Source organism: Sorex araneus, chromosome 2, assembly GCF_027595985.1.
Source record: "Sorex araneus isolate mSorAra2 chromosome 2, mSorAra2.pri, whole genome shotgun sequence".
Taxonomy (NCBI): Eukaryota; Metazoa; Chordata; class Mammalia; order Eulipotyphla; family Soricidae; genus Sorex; species Sorex araneus.
The window spans coordinates 158,200,356-158,224,992 of record NC_073303.1 but is presented as its reverse complement, the minus strand read 5'-3'; the positions used below and the strand labels follow the sequence as shown (position 1 = coordinate 158,224,992).

The 24,637-nt window shown below is 36.5% G+C and overlaps 1 pseudogene; it reads right to left on the bottom strand.

Annotated features, from left to right (window-relative positions):
* Positions 1 to 3,565: 3,565 nt before the first annotated feature.
* LOC129401709 (histone H3-like) overlaps positions 3,566 to 24,637 on the bottom strand; it is a 55,741-nt pseudogene continuing 34,669 nt past the window's right edge.

Below are 24,637 nucleotides of genomic sequence, written 5' to 3'. Positions count from 1 at the left end.
CATTATATTCACTGAGTCTATTTACCAAAATTTCTGCAGTCAAATTTTAGCATTTGCTTGAGTCTATGTTTTGACTATTGCAAATAGTCCCTCTAGACATAGGGGCACAAATGTTTTTTGAATTCATATTTTCATATCTGTCAGACAAATGCCTAGGACTGGTATTGCTGGATCATATGAACTTTTTAAATTTTATTTTTAAAGGAATCTCCGTATTATTTTCTATAGACTGCATCAATTTACATTCTCACCAATAATGTATGTGGACTGGAGTGACAGCACAAGGCCAGATCGAAGCACAGCAGGTAAGGGCGTTTGCCTTGCATGTGGCCTACCCGGGTTCGATTCCTCTTTCCCAGCAACCTACCAAGAGTATCCTGCCTGCATGGCAGAGCCTGGCAAACTACCCATGGCATATTTGATATACCAAAAACAGTAACAAGTCTCACAATGGAGATGTTACTGGTGCCCACTTGAGCAAATGGATGGACAATGGAATGACAGTGCCACAGTGCAGTGCTACCAACAATATACCAGCACCAAAGGTCCTTTTCTTCAAAAACCTTGCCAGTGTTTTCTAATTTTATTATTTTTTTTTATGTGGTGTGCTACTTTTGGAATATGAGTGGTGTGGAGGTATCTGATATTGTGTGGAAGTCTAGGATTTCAGTGGCCAGGGCTGGGTCCCTTGGGGCGGGGAGGAGTCTCATCTGCCCCTCCCCCCCAGGTACCCTGAATGAAACAGCCTGGCACGGGGTCCAGCAGCATGGCTATGGCATGTGTTGTTTTATGCTTTCTTCCAAGAGAGAAGGACAGTGAGTCTCTAGATTGTTGCTGTTGATGAGATTATCTGGCCCACATCTGACTCTTCAGCACTTCTGAGCAGCAAGTCAGGAATAGCCTGAGCACTGCCAGATGTGGTCCACATCCCCATGACTGCCAACTTTTCCCAAAGATAGAAATGCTTGAGAATATTAGTTGCACGTCAGAACTTCACATTATTGAGGGTTTTTTTTGCTATTTTTTAATTTTATATAGTAGTTCACAATATTTGATCACATTTAATATTCAAACACTAAGCTCACATCCATTGTACCTTCTCACCAACATATTTCAGATGTTTCCATCCTGAACCCCAACCCCTGCCCCAAAGCAGAACCGAAATAATATATTTTGTATTGTTATAAAAAAAGAAACAGCTGAATATGCTACAAAAAAGTATCCTTAGAGGAAAGAGTGTGAAGATTGTTGCATTTCACCCAGGGACCATTAAGCCCTTCTATAAGAGATGACATGTTGATAAAGGTTTAGCCTTCTGTGTTTTTAGCCGAACAGTTTACTTTTGGCTCTGTTCTCAGGGCTGCCTCCTCACACTCTCAGGAGACCACACGAGATGCCAGGAATCAAACCCAGGTGGGCACATGCAAAGAGCCATGTTTTAGTACTATAACTTCGGCCCCAAATTTAAGCATTTTAAATACTTTTTAATAACTGTTTAACTAAAAATATACAGCTGGTAAATTTGTGCTGGAGCGAGAGAACAGCAGGTAGGGTGTTTGCCTTGCATGCGGCCGATCTGAGTTCAATTCCCCCATCCCCCTCAGAGAGCCAGGCAAGCTACCGAGAGTATCCAGCCTGCACGGCATAACCTGGCAAACTCTCCATGGCATATTCGATATGCCAAAAACAGTAACAACAAGTCTCACAATGCAGATATTACTTTTGCCCGCTCAAGCAAATCGATAAATAATGGGAAGACAGTGCTACAGAGCTATCCATGTGTAACACACTTCTGTCCCTTATTAGTTCCCACTAACAACAGAGGAGTGGGTTTCCTATCAGTAACTTGGAATGTCAGCGTAGAACACTCTGTCTACCTTGCCAGGTATAAGCTAGCACTTTGTAGTCAGACTGTTTTCATTCTTTGTTGACAGATGATTTGCTTATCACTTGCTGTTATTTCAGTTTACACTGAAATGACTACTACAAATAATTGAATAGTTTATAATCATTCTAACCTATTATTTTATAGAATAACTTGTTTTTATTTTTAGAGCGGGATTTCATTATTCCTATCTCAACTAGAATCACTTAGGAGATAATTACATCAAAAGCCTTTAAACTCTATCCTGAAAGGCTTAATCAGGACTAATACTTAAAATGCTGATTGTTACAGATTCAGGACTACCAATGTGTTTTATCTGGCAAGCTAAATGCTTTTAAAAGAATTTTAATGTAAATGTCTGTACGGAGGCATAAATATTCTACATAGCCTTTCTCCACACTCTTTGTAATTAGCAATCATTTTACACATTTCTGTCACCCAGCAGACCCACAAATGCACTTACTTTCAATATTTGATAAACTTTAGTTTTAGATTTAAAGAATGTTCAAATTTAAAGGACCACAAATACAGCACTCAATGTTCTTTGCTTTCAATATTTGATAAATTTTAGTTTTAGATTAAAAGATTTTTAGAATTTAGAAAAATCACAATTCCCCTACCGAAGATTCTTATTTTACTAGTAAGGTACAGATAAACAATTGCTTAATATTAAACATGGAATTGGTAACATATTACTAGTATAATGAAACTTTCCTACTCATTTTTCTATTGTATCACTCTTTCTCATATCTAAGTAAGTCTGTAATTGCTCCAATTCTTATGCATGCTTTGCATGTAAAGTCTGACATCTGATCCCTAGCACCACAGGATGTGGCCCTAATTGCACCAGACCTCCACCAGTGTGGTCTTGACAGTATCCAGCACCACTGGGGCCAAACCCAGGAATGCTGCCAGGGCCCTGAGCACTGCTTGAAGTTAGTCTTCCATTAAATAATAATAATAGTAATAACAATAATAATAACATGAAAAGATAATCCATCCACCAACATACAAAGCTACACTGTAGCACTGTCATCTCATTAATCATCGATTTGCTCAAGCGGGCACCAGTAGCGTCTCCATTTGGCCCAGCTCTGAAATTAAAAAAAAAAATTTTATTAGTGAATCACCGTGAGGTACAGTTACAGACTTACAAACTTTCGTGCTTGCATTTCAGTCATACAATGATCGAGTGCCCATCCATCCACCAGTGCCCATTCTCCACCATCAATGATCCCAGCAACCCTCCCTCCACCCCCACCCCGTCCCCTCCATTCCACCCTGCCTCTTTGGCAGGGCATTCCCTTTTTGCTCTCTCTCTCCTTTTGGGTGTTGTGGTTTGCTATAAAGGTATTAAGTGGCGATCATGTTCGGTTTATAGTCCACTTTCAGCCTGTATCTTCCATCCTGAGCCGGCCCTCCAAGCACCCTTTACTTGGTGGTCCCTTCTGTATCTGAGTTGCCTTTTCCCCCAGCATGTGAGGCCTGCTTCTAAACTGTGGAGTAATCCTCCTGGTATTTATCTCTACTATTCTTGGGTGTTAGTCTCCCATTCTGTTACTTTATATTCCACAAATGAGTACAATCTATCAGTCAGAGCAAACACAGACTCAAAATTAAAGGATGGAAAACAATCCTGCAAGTAAACAAATGCAGCCCTGAGATTTTAGCATTGTAAAATTATGCCCTCTCTCTGAAGATGTGGCATGCCAGCTGGATGTCCTTGGGCATAATGGTGACGCTCTTGGCGTGGGTGATGCAAATGTTGGTATCCTGGAAGAGCCCCACCAGGTAGGCCTCAGACACCTCCTGCAGTGGCTTGACGGCCAAGCTCTGGGAGTGCAGGTCGGTCTTGAAGTCCTGTACAATCTCGCAAACCAGCCACTGGAACGTAGCTTGAGGATAAGCAGTTTAGTGGACACAGTGCTATGGTGTCTGGCCAGTAGCAGTGTGGCTTCTTCATGCCTGCAGTGGCTGGTGCCACTCTTGCGGGCCGCCTTGGTGGCCAGCTGCTTGCGAGGTGCCTTCCTGCCCGTTGACTTGCGTGCTGTCTGCTTAGTATGAACCCTCTCATGTGAGGGCAATCTGGCTGCGACATCTGTCACCCCAATTGATCGCCAGAATTGATTTGGCTGATCTGGCTGGCTAGGCTGGTGTCCCCTTCCTCCCTCACCACTCCATGTGCATCCCTCCCATAGCTGCGTGCTGGGCCGAAGAGAACGGCCTTCCCCTAAGAGAGACAGACGGGTCTCGGTGGAGGGTATACGAGTAGCTGCACCCCCCTGCTAGAGCCTCCAAACAAGCTCTCAAGAAGTTACACTATGATTTAGTTTTCAGACATACAATTTTAAAAGGTTCTCATCCCCTTATTCTATTTCAAAATTAACCACAGGGACCAGAGAGATAGCAGCGCAGGGAAGGCTTTTGTCTTATGTGCTGCTGACCCAGGTTTGATTCCCAGCATAAATGATCTCCAAACAGTACCAGAAGTGATCCCTGAGTTCAGAGCCAGGAGTAAGCCCTTACCAAACCAGGTGTGTCCCCTCCAAAACAAAAGTAAACCATACACTTTCTGAAAATTTTATTTTCTATAAGAAATTTTATAATAAATAGGGGTATGATAAAAGACAAATTGATATGACATTTTAACATTCATAAAGATTAATAGTCTCTTGAGTGTTTATTATTTTATATATTCAACTCAGATCAATAAATCTTGATAGCTGATATCAAATGCACTCAATAACAACTTATTGCAGTAAGAATATAAATAAGTAAATAAGATTTCAAGTGAAGATTATCCACGTTTGTTTTTTCATAAGACCTAAAATCTTTGTTCTAATATTGTCCTTAGCTTAATACTAAAAAAAAAAAAATAAAAAAAGCTTAAAGTCATTTCCTTTTGTTATATGACTGGCATGCAGGCATGGATTAGATTATCTGGGAATGATAGTAAAATCCAAAGAAAGAATATTTTTATTAGGTTATTTGCTTTGGCCTGACATAAACCCACACATATAGGAACATCTAATCCATAATAAAGGAGTCAAAAGAATATGATAAATTTTACCTCTTCAACAAATTGTAATGAGACAACTAGAAAGATGCATGTAAAAAAAGAAATAAGAAAAAAGTATTGATTAACATTTGCTTGAGCGGGCACCAGTAACATCTCCATTGTGAGATGTTACTGTTTTTGGCTTTTTTAAATACACCACAGGTAGTTTGCCAGGCTCTACCGTGCAGGCAAAATACTCTCGGTAGCTCCGAGAGGGGCAGAGGAATTGAACCCGTTTCAACCACGTGCAAGGAGAATGCCCTACCCGCTGTGCTATAGCTTCAGCCAGCTCAAGCAAATAGATGAGCAATGGAATGACAGTGACAGTGACTGATTAACATAACACCATACACAAAAATTGACTCCGAATGAACTAAAGACTTAGATATTAGGTCAAAATAATAGAAGATAACAAAAGAGATAAGTTCTAGGACCTCAATATCATAGATTTATTTAGAGATACTTTTGCCATCTAAAAGGCATCAAAGCAAGCATAAGTTATTGGGACTACAGCAAATCTAAAATCTTTAAACAGTAAAGAAACTACTACAAAAACTAAATGGTAACCTAAGAGTTGAAAAAAGATATTTATATATCATATAGTGACACCAAATTAAGATGTCTAAATATTAATATCTAAATATATATTCAATTATAAAACCCATAAACTTAACAAGAAAAGGTCATCTAATTAAAAAAATTCACAACATTTTAAAAGACACTTTACTAATTAAAAGATACAGCTATCCATGGGAGCAGACTTGAGGGGTGATTGGGAAAATGGAGGCAATGGTAGAGGGAAAGTGCCAGTGGTGGTGAAATTGCTGTTGGAATACTGAATACATGAAACAAGTTATCATGAATAACTTTGTAAATCACGGTGTTTAAATAAAGTTGAAAAAAATCATAGCTGTCCTATTGACATATGAGAAAATGCTCAGCATTATTTATAATTAAATACAGATATTTTAAAAATACAATAGCTTTTATCTCATACCCGAATAGATGTCATACATCCAAAAAAATTCTGTAGCACTGTAGCACTATCATCCCATTGTTCAATGATTTGCTCGAGCAGGCACCAGTAACGTCTCCATTGTGAGACTTGTTGTTACTATTTTGGGCATATTGAATACGCCATGGGGAGCTTAGCAGGTTCTGCCGCGAGGGTGGGAGACTCTTGGTAGCTTGCCGGGCTCTCTGAGAGGGATGGAGGAATCGAACCCGAGTCAGCCGCATGCAAGGCAAATGCCCTACCAGCTGTGCTATCGCTCCAGCACAAATTTACCAGCTGTATATTTTTAGTTAAACAGTTATTAAAAAGTATTAAAATACTTAAATCTGGGGCCGAAGTTATAGTACAAAAACATGGCTCCTCTTGGTAGCTTGCCGAGCTCTCCATGAGGGACAGAGGAATCAAACCCGGGTCAGCCTTATCCTCTGTGCAATCGCTCCAGCCCATTACATGTATAGAGAACCTAATACTGAAGTTACAAATGAAAGGCTGTCAGGATGGGGGCTGGTGGTGGTAGAAAAGGGAACCTGGACACACTGGTGGAGGGAAGCTGGCACTAGTGGCTGGATCAGTGATGAAAAATTATATGTCAAAAACTCAACTATGAATAACCTTGCAATGCACAGGGCTTTAATAAAATAAAATTTGGGAACAATAAAAGAGAGACTGTCTTTTGAAAACATCAGTGCACATGACAATGGTCATGAAAAGACATAAAGATCATGCTTATTACTACAAGAAATTGTCCTGATAGATTTCTAATACATTACTTATTTGTATAATTTCTGAAAGTAGAAGATAAAATTGTTTACTTATGTACTTGCTTACTTGCTTTGGTTAAAGTGACACTGTTTGAATATGTTTTTACAATCCAAATTGAGTTAAAAACTGAGAATTCCAACTAAATTTTTGATGGGCTTAAGGTGCACTAAAATGTTTCTCTTGAAAACATGTAAGAAAGACACTTGAAAAAATTTTAAATATTATCATTAGGTTTCACATTTATATTTATTAAGAATAATATTTACCCCATAAATTGTTTTATAAAGTTAATAATATGTTAATGATTAAATTTTACTCAGGAGCCAAGAGGTGAATTTATTATTGATAAAAACATTTTTAAAATCTATTAAAAGTTTGTACTAAATACATTTAATTTAAAAAACGTTTTTAACTGAGAAATAATTTTTGCTAAAGCTTTCATAATCTTACAATATCAGGGGGTTTAAGGTTAATTTAAAATTTTTCTACAACTTTATTATGATATAATTTTTATGAAACCAATCACATGTATTGACTTTGAATTTAGTAAATTTATATATATATATGTATATATATATGTTACACACACGCACACATTAAAATGTCATCACAATCAGTACAATGAGCATTATGTAAGACCCAAAGCTTTTTGTGTCCTTTTGACATTGCTCTTTCTGTTTTTCTTGGTTTGTTTGTGAATAATGGCAGATGCTCAGGGCTTGCTCCTGGCAGGGCTGAGGAGAGTTGCTTTTTCTTTAATCCTCCTTCCCTCCTCTCCACTGATATTTCTCAGACATCACTGACAGGCACTTTATGATTTTAGGCTAGTTAGTTCATATTTCCTAGAATTTTATACAAACATATTCCTATAGCATATTCCTCTCTTTTGTTTGACTTTTTGATTCACCATAGCAGTTTAAGATTATCTCATATTTATGCATAGCTCAATGGTTGATTAATTTATATTGCTGTCCAGTAATTAATTGTATTTAATTAATTAGGTATTTGTTTCTCCTTTTTTCATTTTGTTTGCTTAAAGTTTTTGGTCATTACAAATGAAGACATTACTAGTAAACTTTATAACTTAAAACTTAAACACAGGTATAAAACTCTATACAAATATCTGCACAAAATATGCATAAAATTCTGGGAGTTAAACTACAAAAGTGTGATGAGAGATATCAAAAGAGAACTAAATAAATGGAAAGATACTTTATGTTCATGGATAGGAAGATTCACTATTGCCAAAATATCAGTTTGCTCAACACAATCTACAGATTCAGATAGATTCAATGCAGCAGAAAACCGTAATACAATACATTATTTTTTAAATATCAACAAACTGAGTCTTGAATTTACATAAACAATTACATATTTTACCTACTGAGCCTATGTTAAGACTTACAATAAAGCTGAGGTAATAAAGAAATATGTTGGCAAAGCAATAGAGAAATAGAGCAGTGAAATAGAATAGAAAGACCCCAAATATAGCAAAATAAGTAAACTAATCTTTTACCAAGGAGCAAAGACAATACAATGGAATAATGGTAACATGTACTGGAGCAATTGGCCATTCAACTGCAAATAAAGTCACTGCAGACATAAACCTTAGATTTTTTTGTTTTTACAAAAATTGACTCAAAATAAACACAAACATAAATGAAGCTATAGAAGTACTAGGAGATAACATATAACAAAGCCTTGATGAACGATTGGCATGGCAATGTCTTATAAATACAATACCAAAACATGATTCATAAAAGAAGGTAGGAAATAGATGAAAGAAAAAGTTTATTACACGCAGGTTCTATTTTTATCATACTTGCAATAACCTGGTAATTCACAACAACTCCTGATATCATCCCATTTATTATTTCTATTTATTTATTTATTTATTTATTTATTGGCTTTTGGGTGACACTGGGTATTGTTTGAACTTGCTTATGCCTCTATGCTCAGGGATCACTCCTGGAGTCGCTCATGGGGACATATGGAATAATAGAGATCTAACTTGAGTTGGCTAAATGTAGGGTAAAAGAACTTTCATTTGACAAAAAAAAGAAAAGAAAAGAAAAGAAAAATTTTATTTGATGTAATTGAGCATTTTAGATTTTAAATGTTTGAGTCTATGTTGTGGAGCGGTTTTTAGATTCTTGAGAGTTATACTGTGCCATAACTCTACCAAAACTCTTATTCCTTCAGTTAATCACTATAAGTTCTAATTCATAAGTAAAAGTTTTGCTCTGGTGCAAAAACCAAAGGATGATAGACTGAAAACTATGTTACTGTATTAGCAAGTTTGTTGCCTTAAATTTTCTAGAAAAGTTTTGATCATAGCTGAGGTTCAGATCAAGACATCTTTGGGGAAATTAAAATAGTTCATATTTTTGCCTCATGCAACAAATTTGCTCCATTCATGAAAAATTATTTCCTGCTTTAGAAATGTGAAAAACTAGAGCTCAGCTTCAAAAGAATCAGTGGTTCACTTTAATTTAGATGTTCATACAATTTTATGATGAAGGTAAAAGGGTCTAAGAGTCCAGCCTACTCAACTTCTAGAAGTCTCTGCTTTTGTCTACTTTACAAATTACTAATTTGTATTCCTTTTGTATTCAGAAATTCTTCAGAATGTCTCACTTTTGATGGGAAAATCTTTAGTTGATTCATATCTTTGTAATGGATTTTATTTTGTATTTCCAATGGTCTGGTCTGTGATTTTGTGGATAGCACAAAATAACTCTAATGAATATTAAGAATACATTTAATTTTAAGGGAACATTTAATAAAGCTGAGGTGAAATACTTCTCCTTACCTTAAGTAATATGGCTTTATAAAAACATGTTTAGTATTCTTTTAAATGTTTTCTTTTCATAGATAAATTCTGAGTAACATTGCTCTCTCTAAAGTGATGCTGTCAGAATTTGTTTTCTTATGGAAATGTTGCATATATAACATTTATAATACACACACTATATATGTGTGTATATATGTGTGTGTATACATATACATATATATATTAGTTTGGGACCATATATATATATATATATATATATATATATATTGGTTTGGGACCATACACAGCGATGCTCAGGGTTCGCTCCATTCTATAAACTCAGCAACTACCCCTGGCAATGCTCCAGAGACCACATGGGATGCTAGGCATCCAACCCAGGTTAGCTATGTGAAAGGCAAGGGCCCCATTTGCTGTCCTACTGCTCTGACCACAAGGAAATCGTCTTTTTTTTCCCTTTCTTTTTGGGTCACACCTAGCAATGCACAGGGGTTATTCCTGGCTCTGCACTCAGGAATCACATCTGGCGGTGTTCAGGGGACCATATGGGATGCTGGGAATTGAACCCAGGTTGGCCGCGTGCAAAGCAAACGCCCTACCTGCTATGCCATTGCTCTAGCCCCGGAAATGGTCTTTATTTGCCTGTCAGATATGGTCACTACTTGCTACATATGGCTATGAAGTGCTAAAATATTACTTGCATGACTGAGTAGCTGCTTAATTTAACTTTTAAATTAAATTTAAAAGTTAAATTAGGACTACTGTCTTCGATAGCACAACTATTGCAAGAAAAATCATTCTAAACTCAAATAAATCTTCTTTCCCTCAACCTTCCAAACGTCTTTTAAATTTTTAATTTTTATAGCTATTTTAAAAAAATATTTCGGAATAGACTTTATTCCCCCTTTTAGTTTCTCAAACATAAACAAATAGGCAAGCCTAAGCTGAAAGATCAAATGCTTTTGTAAAAGCTCAATATTTCAGGCCAAAGTATCCATTTGTCTTGAGTAATATCTGGCTTTGAAATGTCTCTGTTGTTAGCCTGAAATGAAATCTCCATTTTCCTGCCTCTGAGAGGGTGTTGATGAACATTAACAGTGTGCGCGAGGCACACAGCATCATGCTAACAGCCACATGTGTGGAGGTCTACGCTTAATGGTTCTGCCTCAGGATTCCTGCAGGTCCTTTTGTATCCTTTTAAAGACTTTGAGATCTGTTCTAAAAGAGGAACAGATGCATCTCTCCATATAAAGCAATCATCAAAGTTCAGGAGATGGAAGGCCAGACTATATTCATATATATTTCTTTCCTAGAGCTTAGGATATTAGTGGTGTTAAAACAAGTCTTTTCCATGTCCTTGAGCTGGCGTCTCTTTCATAAAACAAACAAACAAACAAACAAACAAACAAACCAGTTTTCTGTTTTGGCTATTTGAAATCAGAAGTTATTAAGTTTTCATGTAAATTTTTATAATCCTTTTAGTGCAGTTGTTTTGAGCTAACAACAATTTCTATAATAAAGCCAATTTTTATTTTTTATTTTTATTTAAAATTTTATTTATTTTTATTTTTATAAAAATAAAAAAATAAAAATAAAATAAAATAAAAATAAAAGTTTTTATTTTTATAAAAACATTTTCCTTCTCCTTTGAAAACACGATGATTTTAACTTAAAATAAATAAACTCACAGCATTGCCTTTCTTTTAGAAGGAATATAGGGTTTGGAACATTGTATGACTGAAACCCAATCATGAACAAATTTGTAACTGTTTATTTCACAATGATATAATAAAAAATAACTGCTTGGGGGGGGGCTGAAAGCACCATTGCAGGGTGTGGCTGCAGAGGTCCTGAGCACCAACAGGTTGGTTCCCAAAACCTCTAGCACCAGAGGCACCGAGAAGCATTGCATCCAGGGACCCTTGATTTATATTTATTTGGTTTTTAAAATTTTTTTATTAAGACATTATGATTCACAAAGTTCTTCATAATTGAGTTGTTTCAGGCATACAATGCTCTCATGCCAACCCCACTCCAATGGCTCCTTCCTTCTACCAATGGTCCTGGTTCACCCCTCCTCCACCAGTCCTCCCCCTTGGCAGGCATCTGGCAAATTTATTTCATATTACTTGCTTCAAGTAAAACTTAAAGGAATAGCAAATAAGATTGATCAGAAAATAAATCATTAATTATTGATGATAAATTGCTATATATTTTCAACCTGAATTAATCTAGTATAAGACAGCCATATAGCACCATTAAAGAGTGCCATACTTTTTTTTTTTATTGAATTACCGTGAGATGCAGTTACAAGCTTTCATGTTTGAGTTACAATCATACAATGATCAGACATCCATCCCTCTACCAGTGCACATACTCCACCTCCAATGTCCCCCGCATTCAACCCTCCCCCTGCCTCCATGGCAGACAATTTTCCCCATTCTCTATCTCTACTTTTGAGCATTATGGTTTGCAATACTGAGAGGTTTTCACGTTTGGTCCTTTATCTACCTTTAGCACAGATCTCCCATCCCGACTGATGCCTCCATCCATCATTGACTTAGTGATCCCTTCTATGTTCCAACTTCCTTCTCCCCCAGCTCATGAAGCAGGCTTCCAACTATGGAACAATCTTCCTGGCCCTTGTGTCTACTGTCCTTGGGTATCAGTCTCATATTATGTTATCTTATATTCCACACATGAGTGCAGTCCTTCTATGTCTGTTCCTCTCTTTATGAATCATTTCACTTAGCATGATTCTCTCCATTTCTATCCACTTTCAAGCAAATTTCATAACTTCATTTCTCCTAACAGCTGCATAGTATTCCATTGTGTAGATGCACCAAAGTTTCTTTAACCAGGAGTCTGTTCTCAGGCATGAGTGCCATACTTAATACCATGTCTTGGGAAGTTTTTCCTGTGCTTTAAAGGAGCATTTTTAATGCTTCTTGTAAAGCTGATTTCAAAACTATGAATTCCCAAAGCTTTGTCTGTTCATGAAGCTCAGTATAGTTCTTTCAAATCTAGCTGGATATAGTATTCATGGTGAGGTGTTTATTTTGTTGGGATTTTGTGTTATATCCTTCCGTATTACAATGGACCCTTGTTTTAAATCTCTCAGGGGTTAACCAAGAAATGCTAAAGGGATTCCAGGTCTCCTGAGCATTGTTGTGGAGTTTCCTCCAAGTCAAATTATTTGTATTTTGTATTATGGATAGGAATAAGGTAAAAAATGTCTATGTATGCACACATAAACTTTATATATATTATAACACTCTCTATACAGAAACAAACATACAGACACACAGACACACACCACATACAAATCAGTTTTACCTAATAAGTGGAAAGAACAGTTTCATAAAATGTAGCTTTTTCAGTCCAGGCAGGTAGTTCAAATGGTAGAGCATGTGCCTGCAATGTGGAAGGAATTGATTCCCACCTTTAGAACCACATAAGGTCCTGATTTCCATCCCTAGAACTACATATCCTCCATTATCATGACTAGGCAAAACCAAAATATCCGCTCCACACCACTGGGGATGGTTTTTGTTGTTCCTGAGCATTGCCAGTTGTGGTCCCCATAAAAACCTAAATAGCAGAGGCAAGAAAGATAGTCCAGTGGGAGGCACGTGCTTTACACACTGCCAACGACCCTGGTTTTAACTCTGGTACTACATATGATCCTGAGTACCACCAAGAATTATATCTGAGCACAGATCTAGAAGTATGTCATGAACTTACTCCTGTTCACTGAGTTTTGGGATATAGCACAAGAACAAACAAACAAAATAGAATGCATCTATATATATTTATTAGTGTTTAAATATTTAACAAATATTAATCATAGAGAATAATATATATATTATATGTAGAGGACAGATGTACATATACACACACACACACAAATACCTCTTGGAGAGCCTGGGAAGCTACTGAGATTATTCCACCTGCACGGGCAGAGCCTAGCAAGCTACCCGTGGCATATTCAATATGCCAAAAACAGTAACTATAGGTCTCATTCCCTGACCCTGAAAGAGCCTCCAACTGTTGGGAAAGATGAGTAAGGAGAGGCTGCTAAAATCTCAGGGCTGGGTGGAATAGAGACGTTACTGGTGCCTGCTCGAGTAAATCGATGAACAATGGGATGACAGTGATAGAGTGATACAGAAATATTTAACATAGACTTTTAGTAATTTTGCTTCACACGTGACAAAATTAAGCAAACTACTTTAAACTTCACCAAAATTTATTTAGATATAGTTTATATTTTCTTTGTGGTCCTCTAATCAAATTCTTCATACAAATCCAAAGTTTCCTTGACCCTAGTGTGACCATAGTTGGGCATTCCCAGTGACAAAAAGCTCAATACTGGATAATCTGCTCTATAGTCAGTTAATTGCTGTTTTATAAAAAGTAAAAGTATAAGATTTGGACCTCCATTCCTAGGTCATCAATTTTTTGGTTTTATTTTGAGCAACTTAATATATTAATTTTGCTTTTAATTAATTAACTATTATTAATTAATAATAATGAATATATTAAAATATATGATACTAATACTCAAGGAAAATCTATTTGAGAAGGAAGGACAAATATATCTAAAACAAATAAGAAGCCAGAGTGATAATACAGCAGGTAAGGCATTTGCCTTGCACATGACTAATCTGTGTTTGATTCCCAATACCTCATATGACCCTAAGCCTGCCAGGAGTAATCTCTGAGCACAGAGTCAGGAATAAGCCCTGAGCACAGCCTGTATGTGGCCATTGAACTAATATATATATATATATATATATGTATATATATATATATGCATGTGTGTGTGTGTGTGTGTGTGTGTAGGATAACATTGGTTTGTCCTTTATTCCTTGTCACAGGGAGCTTAGGTTTATTGGGTTACTCTTATCACAATGTCACAGGGCTCCCATTCTTCTGTGTTTATTTGTAACCTCTTTCTTTGTGCTCTCCTTCCCCAACCAGTCAATCTCCTTTAGCTCCTAATCAGACTCTGTTAACTTATAAACATTGCTTTTCTCTTCTCCTTAAGTCCTTTGAACAGTTAATTCAGAATAATGTTCTTTTTTGTATAGACACAAGAAGACAGTTAATGCTATACTTATGTAACTTGGAAGCTAATTGACTCCGAATAATATTCACTCTGGGGCATCTGTTCTCTGGATTTAAGCCTCAATTGCTTTTACTTCCTAGAATGCCCAAAACAGGGTCCCGATGAAGGACTGGATGGAACCAGGGTAAGCTGTGAGCTAACCTGGCATCAAAATGGGCCAGGCCAAAGTGCCCTAATACTTAGCTATAAGTTAAGAGCATAGTCATGGACAAATTCTGTCATTATCCAAAAAGTAACAGCTAGATTAGGACCCTGCTCGGGTTAGGAAAGACTAAACTGGCCTGAGCACTGTAGTCTGGGATCTGTAGCAAGATGTCCCCAGGAGAGACACCCTGCAAGTTTAATGTATCTCTTATTGTGTCCATACAAAATAACTAATATTCAGAAGTAGAATTAAGATATTAATTAAGTTATTGAGCTAAGGAGAGAACGAAAAACCCCTAGGTGATATTTCTGCCATTGAGCCTGTTCTCCTAGCTGCAAGAGATCAGGAAGGGCTTTGATATATTGATTGTGCTACCAGACCCTGGGTGTTGTTGCTACCCAAAATAGATACTGGGAGTTGGGGAGAGACTAGAGAGAGCCCAAGTCTGTAAGTCGAAGCGTAGAGAGACAAGTGAGGGAGACAGGAGGAGTTGGGTATGAGGGCCTTAGTGAGATTGGAACAGGTGCGTGGGGAGAATGGAATTAATGGCAACTGATCACCAAGTAGCCTGGCTCTCGTTTCCTCCTTTGTTTGCCCTTGGCATTGGTCGTTGCGGGTGGGGAAGTGGCACAAGACCACCAAATGCAGGTGGTGAGAGAGAGTATCGGGATTCCCAATCGCAAAGTGACTACACACACACAAACACACACAAATATATATATATATGTATATATGTAATACATGATCTTGTAAATGTTATCTGAAACTAATGATAATGTGAACTTTTATTATTTCACGTCATATGAAGTATTAGAATTCTAAGAGACCAAAATGTCAACAGACAATATAAATGCAAGGGATAACTTGCACTAAGTAAAATTTTATTTAAGACTTTCATGTGAAACATGAATACAATGAAGGATTACTGACTTTTACAATATTTACATATAGCATTTATTTAGTATATAAAATTTCTCAAAATGAGTTGCTTTAGTGCACTGAAAGGTAAATCAATTTCTGAAGAACTTGATTTTTCAGAAAGAATTTAATTTCAATTTTCCTTATGTAATAATGAATTAATTTGTATGAAAAATTGGACTCTTGATTTCCATGAAAAACTATTAAATGTTCTCCGATGAAAGTCAGTGGTAAAAAATAACTTTTGTGTTGAAACTTAGAGAGACTTTTCCTGAAAGGCACTTTTTAAGGAAGGCATACAATACCAGCTTATGTCTGCTATCAAAAACAAATATTTAAAAAACTTGAAATATTTATAGACATTGATTTCATTTTACTTATTTATTTGGGGGACCTTTCAAGTGATACTCAGGAGGCTCAGATGTCCCACTGGAATGGCCACTTCATCCATAGACTCAGTGCAAAGACTCAGAGATGTAACACTTCCCAGTCCCTGCAGTGCTGGGGCACCTGTGGAAGTTCTAGGGGTGCCTCCTGAGCACACACAGTGGTGCTACTCGGTCTTCAGGGCTTGTAATTATCAATGCTTTGGGGAACTTGGTGTGGCATCTATTAGTCATGTACCATAACCATAGTATTATTTCCTATGCCCTAATTGTTAATTTTTGAAAAATTAGCACCTTACCTCACTCTTTCTGCTTTCAAGAGGATATAGCATTCTTGAAATACAGATGAGTTAGAAAAAGAAAACAATAAGATATTTTCAATAAGGTACCATAGGAGCAAAGAGAAAATGACTCCTATACTTCAGGTTCTTGTCAGATTAGTTGAGTGATCAAGTTAAACTTCTGAGGATGGTGATTCAAACAACAAAAGCTATATGCTTAATAACAAGACGTTTGGGATGTCATATAAAAATGTTAGAAGGGTTATTTATGGAGATAATGCTAAATATAGTTATAGACTAGAGCTATAACATAGCAGGTAGGGCATTTGCCTTGCACATGGCTGACCTAGGTTCGATTTCTCTGTGACTCTTGGAGAGGTTGGCAGGCTACCAAGAGTATTCCGCCCTCGTGGCAGAGATTGGCAAGCTATCCGTGGAATATTCTATATGTCAAAAACAGTAACAAGTCTCAAAATGGTTACTGGTGCCCACTCGAGCAAATCAATGAACAACAGAATGACAGTGCTACATAGACAATGATCTAAATCATCATTCTTCTGGATAGTTTCAGTAATGACAAAGATCTTTGTGAATCTGCAGTTCTTGATTTACATTAGCTAAAAATAATTCACATGCCAAATTGGCAAATCTTAAAAATTCTGTGGGGGAAATCTATGATACTACTTTGGAAAGTTCATTTTTTTAGGTTCAAGAAAATAGGAAAAGAATTATTTCACCAAGTGGCAGTTGGACAGCTGGAGAAAAGGAAAGAAAGAAAGAAGGAAGAAAGGAAAAAAGTGAGAAATAAAGAAAGAAGAAAAGAAAGTAAAAAAGAAAGAAAAGAGGAAGGATGGAAGGAAAGAAGGAAAGAAGGAACGAAGGAAGGAACGAAGGAGGGAGGGTGGGAGGGAGGAAGGAGGGAAGGAGGGAAAGAAACTAAAGAAAGAAACAAATTGTACTTCTTTCTCAACTTATGTACAAAAAATTTATGAAAAGTACTTTAAAGAATAAATGTAACAACTAAATTATAAAATTCTGTAAATCTTTGTCATTTTTGATTAAGCAATGTATTCTTTGGTGTTACACAAAAGCATGAGCAACGAGACAAACATAGAAACTAAACATCAAAATTAAAATGTTTTTCTCTATAATGACTATGAAGAAAAATATCCACAGATTGAGATAAGTATATATGGGAATCAGCATACAAAAAATTTTCAACATCTTTGCATTATGGAAAGATAAACCAGAACCAAATTGAGATACCACTTCACACTCAGTGTGATTAAAATAAATCAGACAGAATATAAACATTGTCTAGGATGTAGAGAAATTGGAACTCCAGTTACTTATCTCTCTCTGTATATATATTCTATTTTTTAAATAAAATAACTTTGAGATAAACCCTTACAAATTTGTTCATGGTTAGGTTTCAGCCATACAGTGTTCCAACACCCATCCCTTCACCAGTCCATATTTCTCAGCACCAATGTCCTTAATTTCCGTTTCATCACCCTTCAACTCTGACTCCAGCCTGCCTCTATGGCAGGCACTTCTCTCTCTCTCTCTCTCTCTCTCTCTCTCTCTCTCTCTCTCTCTCTCTCTCTCTCTCTCTCTCCCTGTTGGGCATTGTGGTTAGCAACACAGATACTGAAAGGCTGTTGTGTATATTCCTTTACCTACTTTTAATAGTCAGTTCTTGTCCAGCATCTTTATTTCCAACTATTACAACTATTATTGTCATACTGGTCCTTTTTCTGTTTTACCCACCCTCTGCCTCCCACACACTGTAAATTATGGAGATATTTTTAAATGATGCATCCACTTTGAAAAAAAATTGGTAGTTTCTTAAAATATTAAACAAAAGGTTTATATACTTAAATGTTTGCATGACCAACAACTCCACTTCTAGATATATGATCAAAATAAGTTAAAACACATACTGCATGTAAAATAATTTACATCTGTTTATCTAAGCATTATATGCAATACCAAAAGTGGAAACAACCTACGTAGCTTAACTGATAGATTGAGATGAGTGAGGATTTGGTAACATTTTTCTTTTACTTTCTATTCTATCAGAAGCCACAAGATAGGATTTTAGATGTTAGGATTTCTAGTCAACTATTTTTTCTTGGCATAACTTATGTAAACACAAAACCAAAACCAAAAAACAAAAATAAAAGTGAAATCATATTTTTAAATTTAGGTAACAAATTTAGCTTGTCCTACCTAAGGCACCATAATGACAGAACAAAATAAAAAGTTCAGTATATATATAGAAAAACATTTAGCAAAATATACCAAGTCATAAAAATCACTGTTATATAGTCCCATTAGTTTATCTTTTCTTCTGTTTGCTTGAACACTGAGATTGAGCCATTATAATTACTTATAGATCCAATGTTATGAAATGCTCTACTATATTTTCCTCAATACAATTTACGGCTTCAGATCTGATGTATAGGACTTCAACTCACTTTGGGCTGACATCTGTGATAGTGATAGGAAGAAGCTTCTGTACTTCAAAAGAAACAGTGACCAAACTGAAGCTTCTGCACTTTAAAATGAAAAATGATCATTGACTTGGAGAAAATATTTCCACCTATTCATCTGGCAAAGGGTTAACCTAGATATATGAAACACATAAAACTGAACAAGAAAAGTAATCAACCACAGCAAAAAATGGAGAGAAAAGATGAACAGAAACTTCTTTAAATAAGGCATACAGATGGCCAATAGGTATTAGAAAAATGCTCTTATCACTTATTATTAAGGAAATGCAAATTTAGACAGTAAAAATATATCACCTTCCTTAATAAGACTGATGATACATAGTAAAAAGAACACAACTGGCTGGGACCATTGGTGGTGGAAAAATGGGCACTGGTGGAGGGATGGTGCTCGATCTTTGTATGACTAAAACGCAAGCACGAAAGTTTGTAAGCCTGTAACTGTATTTCACGGTGATTCACTAATAAAAAAAATTTTTAATTTTTTAAAAAAAGGACTAAAACAACTAGTGTTGGCTGGTATATGGTTGAAAAGGAAGCCTTATTCACTGTTTTTTGGGATGTCTATTAATTAAACCTTTTGGGAAAACAGTATGGGCATTTTTCTAAAACTTAAAAAACTAACTAAGAATTAGAGATCCCCTGTTTCTCAGCAATTCCACTTCTTGGTATCTACCCCAACTGCCTAAAAATTTAATTCATAAAAGGCATCTGTGCTTCTATGTTCATTGTTCACAATAGCCCAAATCTGGACACATCTCAGGGGTCCAAGAACAAATTATTAGATAAAGAAACTATGATATTCTACTTGGCTATAAGAAAAGACAAAATCATGCAATTTGTTGCTATGTGGATGAATCTAGAGAGTATCATACTGAGTGGTTAGTCAGAACCAGAGGGTACAGAAAGATTTCTCTTATATCATCATCATCATCATCATCATCATCATCATCATCATCATCATCATCATCATCATCATCATCATCATCCCGTTGATCGTCGAATTTCTCGAGTGGTCTCAGTATTGTCTCCATATCTCGTAGCCTGAGATTTTAGAAACCTCTCTTTACTCATCCTTTCCAACGATGCCTCATTGGAGGCTCTTTCAGGGCCAGGGGAATAAGACCCATCATTGTTACTGGCTTTGGCATATGAATACACCATGGGGGATTTGCAAGGCTCTCCCATGTGGGCAGAAAACTCTCGCTAGCTTGCCAGGTTCTCCTAGAGGGAGAAGTAGGCTATAAGATGTACGGGAGCTTGGTGCTTGGTTTTAAGTCTCTGGATGTGGTCCTTTGGTGGGATTCCACGGCACCAGGGGCAGTCCCTGGGTGTGACGGCCTAGCTACTGGAAAATGGGAAATCTGGGCAGAAGAGGCCCAGTCCTGATCCCAGCAGGCTTGGAGGTCTCAGCTCCGGGTCCCACACACCTGGGTTCCTCAGCAGGTACCTTCATGCGTGAGGCTCGTATGAACATGTTGGGAGGGGCCTTGAGCATGGCTGTGGCTAGATTCCAGAGGTCTTTGGCTATGGGAGCTCTGCTCAGGGCGGGGAGGGAAACTGAAGCCCGCCCCCTCTGAGGGGCCCCAGGGAAGACAGCCAGGTATGTGGGCAAGAGACTCTGCGTATTTCTCTTCCAAACATCATTTATTTTTGTTTCTTAGTTTTATTTTTTTTTTGATTGAATCACTGTGAGAAACAGTTACAAAGCTTTCTTGGTAGGGTTTCAGTCAATGTTCCAAGATCCATCCCTCCATATACACTCCTTACTGCCCCCCCCCAACCCAGCCTTAAACTATGACAGGCACTTTTTTTGCTCTCTCTCTCTCTCTCTCTCTCTCTCTCTCTCTCTCTCTCTCCCTGGTTTGGGTATTATGGGTTCTGTACAGGTACTGAGCAAAGTCTTCCAACCATCATTGATTTAGTGATCCTTTCTCTATTCCAGCTGCCTTGTACCCCAGCTCATGAGACAGGTAAATATTCTTTCCCATTTTGTGGGGTCTCTCTGTATTTTGGTCATTGTTTCTTTTAAGGTGCAGAAGTTTCTTAATTTAATGTAGTCCCATTTGCTTATGGGACTTGCTTGGTCAAGTAAAACCATGGAGCAATATTCCTGACCCTGTCTCTACTGTCCTTGAGTGTCAGTCTCATATTATGCTATTTATGTTATTTCATGTTCCACAAATGAGTGTGGTCCTTCTATGTCTGCTCCTCTCTTTCTCACTCATTTCACTTAGCATGAAACTCTCCATGACCATAAGCAAATTTCATGACTTCATCTTTCCTAACAGCTGCATAGTATTCCACTGTGTAGGTGTACCAAAGTTTCTTCAACCAGTTGTCTGTTCTTGGGCACTCATGTGGTTTCCAGATTCTGGCTATTGTGAACAGTGCTGCATTGAACCTACAGGTGCAGATTTCACTTTTACTGTGCTTTTTTGCACTCTCAGAATATATTCCCAGAAGTGGTAATATGGACGCCCAATTTCTAGTTTTTGAAAGAATGCCCATATTGTTTTTCAAAAAGGCTAGACCATCACATTCCCACCAACAATGAAAGAGAGTGCCTTTCTCCTCACATCTGCCCTAACACTGGTTATTGTTCTTTTTGATGTGTGTGAGTCTTTGTGGTGTGGGATGATATCTCATTGTTGTTTTGATTTGCATCTCCCCGATAATTAGCAATGTAGTGCATTTTTTCATATGCCTTTTGGCAATTTGTATTTCTTATTTGAGGAAGCTCCTATTCATTTCTTCTTCCCATTTTTTTAAATGGGGTTGAAGGTTTTTTTCTTGTACAATTCTTCTAGTATCTTGTATATTCTGGATATTAACCCCTTATCAGATGGATATTGTGTAAATATTCTTTCCCATTCTGTGGGGTCTCCTGTATTTTGGTCATTGTTTCTTTTGAAGTGCTGAAGTTTCTTAATTTAATGTAGTTCCATTTGTTTATGTTTGTTTTCACTTGCTTGGTCAGACGTGTTTCATCCTTAAAGATGCTTTTTGCTTCAATGTCATGAAGGGTTCTGCCTACATTTTCCTCCATGTAGCTTTTGGATTCAGGTATGATATTGAAATCTTTAGTCCATTTTGATCTGACTTTTGTGCCTGGCATTAGATAGAGGGCAGAGTTATTTATTTATTTATTTTTTGCAGGTAGCTGTCTAGTTTTGCCAGCACCACTCGTTGAAGAGGCTTTCCTTGTTCTGCTTCACATTTCTTGCTGAGAGGAGTGGTTTCACACAAGGAGAAGACAGCAACTTCAGAAACTCTGCTTCTGGAATTTGCCTTAAAATTGGCTTATCTGACAAAAGAATAATACTCCTTATTGAGATGACTCTAAATGATCCTAAATCTAGATGATCTGCATGCTTTAAGTAATGGTAACAGTTTCTTCCAACACCTATAAGACCTAGATTGACTTTAGTTTGATATACCAAGATAAAATACCAAGGTGACAAGTAGTAGAAAATACCTGGTACACACATATATGTATATATGTATATATATATATATATGTTAGAAAAAGTCCATCTGAACCTATTTTTGGGGACACTAATCAATACCAATTAATACCACAGTAGCTTGAATAATGATAATATTAAACAGAAAACACTCATGTCAACAGGTAAATGGATAAATAAATCTTTGTATAATTTCCCAGTTGAATACTCTACAACAACCAAAGAACAAATGAAGGACATAAAATAACATAAGTAAATCAGAAAAAGTTTTACTGGGTAAAAGGATTTAGGTACAAAAGTATATATAATGCATTATTCCATTTGTACTATTGCATAATTCCTTTATATTAAATCTATAATGCTATAATTTATAGTGTCAAAATTTAGAGATCTAATTTATTTTTGTAAATGATTCTCAAATTGAAAAGCACCCATTTAGCAGATAGAAACAGTTCCTCAGTTTCAGGAACTGCAGAAAACAGAGGCATTTTGCAGTCAGAGGCTGTTAGGAGAGGGAAGATTATTTCAGTAAAGTCACCACTCCTTTTAGGAAGAACATGGTGGTCTTATCACGTAGATTACAGAACTACAGACTATTTGTTTTAAGGTGACTTTAGGGAGAAGTTAAAATTGGAAGCACATTGGGAATTAAGTCTGTGTTATGGCCTCCCCTTTATCCCTGCCCTTTCTCCCCCCCAAAAAAAAAAAGCAAAAAAGCAAAAACAAATCACAAAAACCACAGCCTCCTCTGACCAAGAATGAAGAGCTACATTTTGTAGCCTATTTTTTGTATTTTAAACAGAAATGACACTACATCAGTGATTTCCTAGGCACGGGAATTGATTATTAAGCATTAATAGCAAATTGTTTGGGATGATTTAAACATTCTGCATTTTCATTGTGGCCAAGGTGGCTTTGTAAGTACGAGCATTTGCCAAAATTCATTATCAATACACTTAAGTGGTTGAATTGGATCAGGCTTAGATTATATTTCATTAAATTTGATTAAAAACATGGTCAAATATTTCATCTTTGGCATAAAGAGTTTATTAAAACTTCAATTTTTGATGCCATAATTTGGATGAAACTATTAAATCATTTTTGGAATTAATTGGCTTTCTACTTGTAGCATAAGATAACATAAATAAATAACGGGTGTCACTTAACTATTTACAAAGTTTTACAGTTAATGAAGCCAACCCACTAACAACAGTCATTTTACAATTCATAGGTTTACAAAAATAAATGAAATTAATTTATAAGCATAATCTTTTGATCTTAATGAAAAGTTATGCTTCATAGGGCTGCACAGCTGTACATGTTAAACTACTGTCTTTGAGCAATTTTTCTTAAAATGCCTATTAACTTTTGAAGTGTATGCTGATGATTCTTCACCTGACTCTGACACCTGTTTTTCAAAGAGTCAATGAAATTACCACGAGTCCAAATTGTTGAGTGTAAACAGTGACAAACACACTATAAATAATGTGTGTATCATTAATTTTCTTGAGCAACAGACCATTGGAATTAAAAGAAAAATAAGCAAGCACTATTTCTTTTATTTTCATTGTAAAAAAAGCAATTTATTGAACAACAAACTAAAAAGCATTACCAAATGACAAAATTAATAGGAATGTAATAAATTTCCAGCATTTTTTGAACTCACTGTTCAGACTGCCATTAATACAGAAAAAAAGCTCAATCTTTGTTTTTTTGCACATATTTTATATGTTATGGCATATAAGCTCCCACATTTCTCTATGGTAATAACTGCTATATAGTGCTGTGGCAACTTTTTTTTGCATTTTTTATTGCGTTTCTCCAGATGAAATACTAGCACCATATTTATGGATATATTTTAAATACCTTTTACATGGTCTACTCTCAGAAGGACCCTGTACTTATTAAAAATTCTGCCTTAGAGCTGGAGAGGTAGTACGTTGGGTAGGGTGCTTGCCTTGCATGAGGTTTACCTAGGTTCTATCCTTGGCATCCCATCTGGTCCTCACAGCACCTTCAGAGTAATTTCTGAGTTCAGAACCAGGAGTAAGCCCTGAGCACTGCTGGTGTGACACCAAAACAAAAGAATCAAAACTAAAACAAAACGAAATTCTGTTTTACCCTTTTTATATTCTAAATAATTTTATCTTTGAGTATTTTGTAAGTCTAAAGGGAGAATAAAGCATGCGCATTAGCATTGGAATAATAAATAATGTGATGAGATCAAAGACAATAAATGACAAACAATTTTTGTACCTGGCAGAAAATGTGAATATGTGCTTTTC